At 44.6% G+C, this 7,872-nt stretch overlaps 1 pseudogene; it reads left to right on the forward strand.

The window, feature by feature from the left end:
- Positions 1 to 1,992: 1,992 nt before the first annotated feature.
- Positions 1,993 to 2,450, forward strand: LOC110307727 (annotated as a pseudogene).
- Positions 2,451 to 7,872: the final 5,422 nt, after the last annotated feature.

Here is a 7,872-nt window from a genome sequence, read left to right on the forward strand (position 1 = left end):
TTGCAAGCTACATTGTCATTCCTGATGCTGTCTATGCAGTGCTCAGACCAACGCTGATGTACCACAGTAGTGGACTGTGTGAATACAGACTTGTGGACCAGGAGGGAAGACTCATTAGAGCGCACTTTGCTGGCTAACTACCCTGTTACATAGTACTGGCTGTTTTTCTTACAAGCCTTTTAACTCTGGCGTCATCCAAATGCACACGTATCCAGCTGGGACGAAACGTTCTTTTGTTTATTGACATTCTCAAGTGTTGCGGCCAACGTGGATCTGCAGGGCTGATGTCAAGCGGCTCCTCTGTGTTCCGTGCTAGAGGGACCTTTACAGGAAGTAATTACAAGTAAGGCCAAGAGAAGCCCATTGGGAGGCTTATGGTGATGGCTTGAGACCTTCTGTTCTTTTCACGTAAAACCTTAGTAACTCAGGGTTACCATGACCCAGCTTTCTGGCAAGGTGTCAACAGACATTTCTATGATTCTACGAAAGGGCACAGCCATGCTCACTATGCAGGGCAGTAGGAACAATCACCTCTCAGCACTGCCTGCAGCCTCTTCTGGACCATTGTCACCTACTGGATCCACAACCTCTGCTCTCTCCATGAGTATTATCCCCATCATGAGAATTCCACGGTCTTCACCAGACATTTCATCAGGAGCCAGAGAAGCTGGGCCAGATAGCTGCCATGCATATAGGCCAGTGGTTCTTTCTGTGGCCCCATGTTGTTCATCGCTGAGGTCCTGAGCAACATCAGTGCTTAGCCCATAGAAACTCTTTCCTGCCAACACTCCATTTCCAGCTTTGATAGCTGCCTGCCCAAGATCCCCATGTAGACGCAATGTTTCAGGCATACTTCAGTCTAAAGTCATAAACCCAGAAAAAAATAAGCCTCCAAAGGAGACATAGAGCGATTCCTTAGGAAATGAACTCTCCCCCTCTGTCTTCCAGAGGAGAGTGTATAAAGCAATGTTAAATACTGTCTTGGCTACTTTTAAATTGCTGTCATAAAACACATGACCAGAGTCTTATAAAACTTATAAAAGGAAGTGTTTAATTGGGCTTATGGTTTCAGAGGGTAAGAACCTGACTGCAGATCAAAGGAAGAAGGAGGAGCCGAGAACTCACATTTTTTTTTTGAGAGGCAGAGAGAGCATATTGGGAATGGCAAGACTTTTGGATCCTCAAAGCCCTTCCCCAGTGACACACCTTCTCCAACAAGGCCACCCCTCCTGATCCTTCTCAAACAGTTTTGGCTTTTCTTTTTTTTCTTTTGGTTTTTCGAGACAGGGTTTCTCTGTGTAGCCCTGGCTGTCCTGGAACTCACTCTGTAGATCAGGCTGGCCTCGAACTCAGAAATCCACCTGCCTCTGCCTCCCAAGTGCTGAGATTAAAGGCATACGACACCACTGCCCAGGTCTTCTCAAACACCGTTTTACCAACCATGGAGCTATACCCTCACACTTTAATCACCAATCATGAAAATGCCTCTTGGGCCAATCTGTCGGGACTTTTTCTTATTTGAGGTTTCCTCTTCCCAAATGAGTTCCACCACCAGGTACCAGGAAGCTCAAAACAGCCCATAACTCTAGCTCCAGAGAATCTAACACTGTCTTGTGACTTCTGAGGGTACCTGAACTCACATGTACATACCCATACCCACACATACACATAATTTTTTACAAAATAAAGTCTTTGAAAATATTTTTTTAAAATAAAATCAAAGTTAATGAATGGAGAAAGAGTAGATACCACAAGTTACCAGGGACAGCATTGCATGATGATAAAGGAGGTAGTTTACCCTACTATTACACAATGATCTGCCAAACACGTGAGCATCAAAATGCATGAGCCAAAAGCTGATTTTAAAACTTCAGAAAGGCGCAGAGTGGTTTGGTTGTTCGTTGGGGAAGATTGCAGCTCTTGTTCAAGCACTTACAGCGTACCACGTCTGTTCCAGCAAGGGCCTCAGACTTCGGCATTGGGTCAAAGAAAATGGCCTGAACTAAGCAGACAGCTAGGAAGTCCATCAGTGGGAAAGCACCCCTCTTGCTCCTCCCCCCAAACAGTGGGCCACCAAGGCGGCTCAGAAAACCGCTCCCTCTACCGGTGGGGTGAAGAAACCTCACCGCTACAGGCCCGGGACCGTGGCTCTAAGAGAGATCCGTGGTTACCAGAAATAGGCTGAGCTGCATAGACTGAGCTGCTCATCCGGAAGCTGCTGTTCCAGAGGCTGGTGCGAGAGATGGCTCAGAATTTCAAAACTGACTTGAGGTTTCAAAGTGCAGCCATCGGTGCCCTTCAGGAGGCTAGCGAATCATACCTGGTGGGATTGTTTGAAGATACCAATCTGTGTGTGTGTCATCCACGCCAAGAGAGTCACCATCATGCCCAAAGACATCTAGTTGGCTCGACGGATAGGGGAGGAGTGGGGGGGGGGGGGCTTAAATTAAGGGGGTTTTTATGGCATTTTGTAGTAAATTCTGTAAAATACTTTGATTTAATTTGTAACTTTTTTTTGCAAGAAATTATTTACAATTTGTTGTATTTGTACTCAAGTCACTCCATCTTTCACTCAGGATGAATGCGAAGAGTGACTGTTCACAGACCTCAGTGATGTGAGCACTGTGGCTCAGGAGTGACAAGTTGCTAATACGCAGAAGGGATGGGTGATAATTCTTGCTTTTCATGATGCATGTTTCTGTATGTTGGGTAGCTATTAAGGTACTAGAATTGATAAATGTATACAGGGTCCTTTTGAAATAAAACTGGTTATGACTTGAAAAAAAATTAATCATTGTGGCTATCAGTGACCCAAGAGCCTCGATGATAAAACGGAGGTCATCAAGTTGGTTTGAAAAATTAGCACCTACATGTTGGCTATGAGAAATCCACTTTTAAAGTAAATCTCCATATATAGTCTAAAAAATAGATGGCTGAAGAGATGGCTCAATGGTTATAAATGTATCTTAGTTACAGTTTCTACTGTTGTGATAAAACACAGTGGCCAAAAGCAAGTTGGAGGGAAAAGGGGAGTTTGTTTTATCTTACAGCTTGTAATCCTTAAGGAAAAGAAGTCAAGACAGGAACCTGGAGGCAGGAACTGAAATAGGGGCCATGGAGGGATTACTGGCTTACTCTGTCTCAGTTAGGGGTTTGCTGATGTGAACAGACACCATGACCAAGACAACTCTTATAAGGACAACATTTAATTGGGACTGGCTTACAGGTTCAGAGGGTCAGTCCATTATCATCAAGGTGGGAGCATCCTGGCACACATGATACAGGAAGAGATAAGAGTTCTACATCTTCATCTGAAGGCTGCTAGGAGAAAATGGCCCTCACATGGCAAGGAGGAGGGTCCTATTGCTCACCCCCCACAGCGATACACTTCCTCCAACAAGGCCACACCTCCTAATTGTGCTACTCCCATGCCAAGCATATTCAAACCACCATACTCTTCATGGCTTACTATGTCTACCGTCTTAAACAACCCAAGACCCCTTACCAAGAGGCAGGTGTATATTTTCTACGAATCTTATCAGCTGTTAAAGGATTTGAAAGAATTCTGTAGTTTTGAAGAACTTTTGGTTGTTTTTCTTTTCGATCCTAACTGGAGTAGCCCAGGCTGATCTTGAAGGCAACTTACATAGCCTGCTAGCTTCCCCCATACTGCCAATGTCTTCTGAAATAATCAGTTGTCAGAGGTAAGACTATTTGTCAACACCTGGTGTGCAACATAGCCGGGTCTGATAAGAAATGATCTCAAGTCTTAGAAATCCAAGCTGTTCTCTCCTGAGCCTCCAACAAGTGCTAGTGAGCCACATGAGGTCGTTTGCCTTTTGCCAGGTTCTCTGGTTTTTGAGCACTCGTGGGGATCCCCCTCATATGCCACCATGTAAAACCATTGGTTGCATACTACGTAGCTATTTTATACGGTAGTGTTAAGTATACACCGCCTAATGACTTGGATCCAGTCATTAAGTTTTCTGGGCCAGAGCCCCAGGGAACGTCTAGTTGGCAGTTGATCTGATCATATCGTTATAACGGCTACAATTTTTGTCTCCTAATATCTTCTAGAGTCTTCTCTTCATTTTTCTCTGTATCTGTTGCCCCTGGCTTGGTTCTAGTTTGCCCCAGCTTTGTTGATGGGTGAGTTTCACTTTAAAATCAGCTTGCATGCCTCAGTGAGAGAAGATGTACCTAGTCCTACAATGACTGATGTGTGTGTGGGTGGGTGGGCGGGAGGGGGCTTCCCCTTTTCAGAGGAGAAGGGGAGAAGGGAATGGAGGGGGAGGAGCTTTGAGGGGGTAGACTGGGAGAAGAGAGGACCCTGATATTGGGATGTAAAATGAATAAATAAATATTTAAAAAAGAATGTACAAGGCTTTGTGTTTGTTCCCCAGTATAATTAAATAGGTGAATAAATACATCATTTGCCTTGGGGGGAAAAAATCCACATTTTTTTTTTTTTTTTTTTTTGCTTGTTGGTGTGTGACATGTCTTATGGTGTGTGTTGGGGCTGGCCAGCGGCTCACATGTTCAGGTTCGAGCCTGGAAGGCATCTTGGAACTGAAAGAAAAGAGGGAGCCTAGGCGGGTTGAGAAATAATGGAACCAAGACAACTAGTCTGCTCAAGGTTCACATGTTTAATGGCAGACACGCTTCATAAAGGAGAGGGGAAAGCCCATTCCCGCCAATTCATCTTTGGAACCTGGAACCAGCTGCAGGTGTTGACGTGCAGGATAGGGCACAGTCTCCAGAATAGATCCAGGGAGCCACTCAGCAGGTAGCAGTATCTTTAAGAGGAACAGCGACAGTGCCTGAACAATAGAGTGATCTAGGGAGGAAGGCTCCACCCTAGATAATCTCTCTAGTGGCAGCAAGGTCAAGTTCTGGCTCAGCCTGCTTCAGGCTTATGGGAGGTTACAAGTGTGTACCACTAGTTTCAAACAATGACAGAATCCATATTTGTTCATGTTGCTGACTTGGTAGAAAATTGTTTCGTATCTCCTTTGAGTCTTTTAATATCTTTGTGCTGTCAGTAATCTTTCATAACCACATCATATGCCCAGCAGACTGAGAGCAGGCAGGCTCTTGCCATCTGCATTGTGTACCTCTGAGGAAAGGGCTGCTAAGTGACATGAGATTTCATTTTGCCACAGCATCATCTGGCAGTCCACAAGCCATCAGCCTCCATTTCTAGGTTAATACGTTTTTATTTAATAAGTCTGTAATCATCTTGAGGCTAACTACATTGTGTGGTAGTCAGTGATCTTCTGGATGTCTGTGTTTGAATTAAGTTAGAGTCTGAATGACAATAATTCAAAATAATACTGGCATCAATAAGTTCAATTTTATTTTTCTTATGTCCACGTAGGGCAGCCATGGCTGGAAGAGCTGGAAGAGACCTGTGACCTCACCCTGTTAATTGTCAGAGATTGCAGGACCTAGGGATTCACCTCAAGTGGTCAGGCTTGACAGGAAAGTGGCATGACCTGCTTGCAGAGCCACCTCTTCAGCATTCCCACCCCAGGTTTCACTTTTTAAGAAAGATTTTATTGTTTACTTTGGGTATGGGTATTTTGCCTGCATGGACATGCCCTGGAACTAGGGTTACACACAGCTGTGAGCAGACATGTCGGTATTGGGAATTGAACCTGGGTCCTCTAGAGGAGTGCTCCCAACTGCTGAGCCATCTCTCTAGCTCCTCCTAGTTTCACTTCTAAGGATTTACTCTAAAGCACTGGGAACAGAGCCTTTGGTAAATATTTGTATACCGTGTCCATAGCAACACCATTTACAATGGCTGAAAGACAAAGGAAATGTAATCACCATTAGCAAACAAACAAAGACAGATGCAAATGGAGGAATTTTATCTAATCTTAAGAAGAAGGAAAGTCTGATATTCTCAACAAAGATGCAGGAGAAGCTGTTACACAGAGTGATATGGCAGTGAGAGAATGCAGGACTTCACTTAGAGGCAGACCTGGAGGAGCCAGACACCTAGGGACAAAGGATGGATTGGGTTTATTGGGACCCAGGAGAAGACAGAAAGGGTAGTTAGTGTTTAATGGTTTAATGTTTAATGGTGGTTTGAATATGTGTGTCCCAGGGAGTGGCACTATTAGGAGGCGTGCCTTTGTTTGAGTAGGTGTGTCACTGTGGGCATAGGCTTTGAGAGACCTTCCTCCTAGCTGTTTTGGAAGCCAGTCTTCGGTTTGCCTTCAGATGCAGATCTCTCAGCTCCTCTAGCACCATGGCTGCCTGGAAGTCACCATGTTGCTGCCTTGATGATAATGGACTGAACCTCTGAGCCTGTAAGCCAGCCCCAATTAAATGTTGTCCTTATAAGAGTTGCCATGGTCATGGTGTCTGTTCACAGCAGTAAAACCCTACTGAAAGCAGTGGTGCAGGTTCAGTGAGGCACAAGGTTGTAGAGATGGTTGGTGGCAATCATTGTTCAGCAGCCAGAGCCACATAGTGAGAACTTGCATGTATTTAATATATTTTACAAAATTTTAAAAAATATTCCAAAAATAAGGTGTTTTTTTACACATATGCATTTTTATAATTAGACATGAAAACAGTTGTATTTTGAGGATTTTTTCCCCCAAGAATAGTGATCTTATTTTGAAATTCTATTGTTTTATTATATTCTGCTTTAAAACACATGCCAATGCAGAGGGAATGTGAGACTCCCTTCACCCAAAGCTCATACCTCAATCTAGAAAGGAAATTCCCCGTAATTAGACGGGGAATTATGCCTGAATTATGGAATGGTTTTTGCATTTGCTCTCCTTATTCCAGTGATTTGAAACATCAACTATACATTTTTTTTTTTTTTTGGTCTGTGAACTAACTTAAGGTGTCAAGCTTTGAGAGCCTGCTAGTCTAAATTCGCAAAGTATGCATCATTATCCAAACCTGCTTTTCAGAAATTCTCTTCTAAATGGGAAGTCCGTCCCTTTTGGGCAATGTGCTGTGAAGTGATTTAGTTGTCAGGTGGCTCTTTTATTTATATTATTGGTTATTTTATTTATTTACATTTCAAATGTTGTCCCCCTTCCTGGTCTCCCCTCCACAATCCCCCCATCCCATCCCTCCTCCCCTTTGCCTCTAAGAGGGTGCTCCTCCACCCATCTACCCACCCACTCCTGCCTCACCTCTCCCACATCCCCTTATGCTTCCCCTCCCGCTGATGCCAGATAAGGCCATGCTTTGCTACATAGGCAGCTGGAGCCATGGTCCCTCCATGTGTACTCTTTGTCTGGTGGTTTAGTCCCTGGGAGCTCTGAGGTGTCATGTTAGTTGATATTGTTGTTCTTCCTATGGGGTTGCAATCTGCTTCAGCTCCTTCAGTCCTTTCCCTAACTCCTCCGTTGAGTATCTGCATCTGTATTAGTCAGGTGCTGGCAGAGTCTCTCAGGGGACATCTCTATCAGGCTCCTGCCAGGAAGCACTTCTTGGCATCACCAATAGTGCCAGGGTTTGGTGTCTACAGATGGGATGGATCCATAGGTGGGGTGGTCCCTGGATGGCCTTTTCTTCAGTCTCTGCTCTATTTTTTGGTCCCTGCCTCTCCTTTAGACTGGGTTAAAATTTTTGAGATGGGTGGGTGACCCCATCCCTCAATTGGGGTCTGTGTCTATCTACTGGAGGTTGTCTCTACAGGTTCTATCTCCCCTTTGTTGAGTATTTTGGCTAATATTATCCCATTTGGGTTCTGGGAACATCTTGTTTCCCTGGTATATGGGACTTTCTAGTGGCTCCCCCCAGGTCCCTACCCCTTACTGCTACATATTTCTATTTCATTTCCTGACCCTCTGGATTTTCTCCTCTCTTCCCATGCCTGATCCTGCCCCCCCTTTTCCC

This window comes from Mus caroli, chromosome 13 (genome assembly GCF_900094665.2).
Source record: "Mus caroli chromosome 13, CAROLI_EIJ_v1.1, whole genome shotgun sequence".
NCBI lineage: Eukaryota > Metazoa > Chordata > Mammalia > Rodentia > Muridae > Mus > Mus caroli.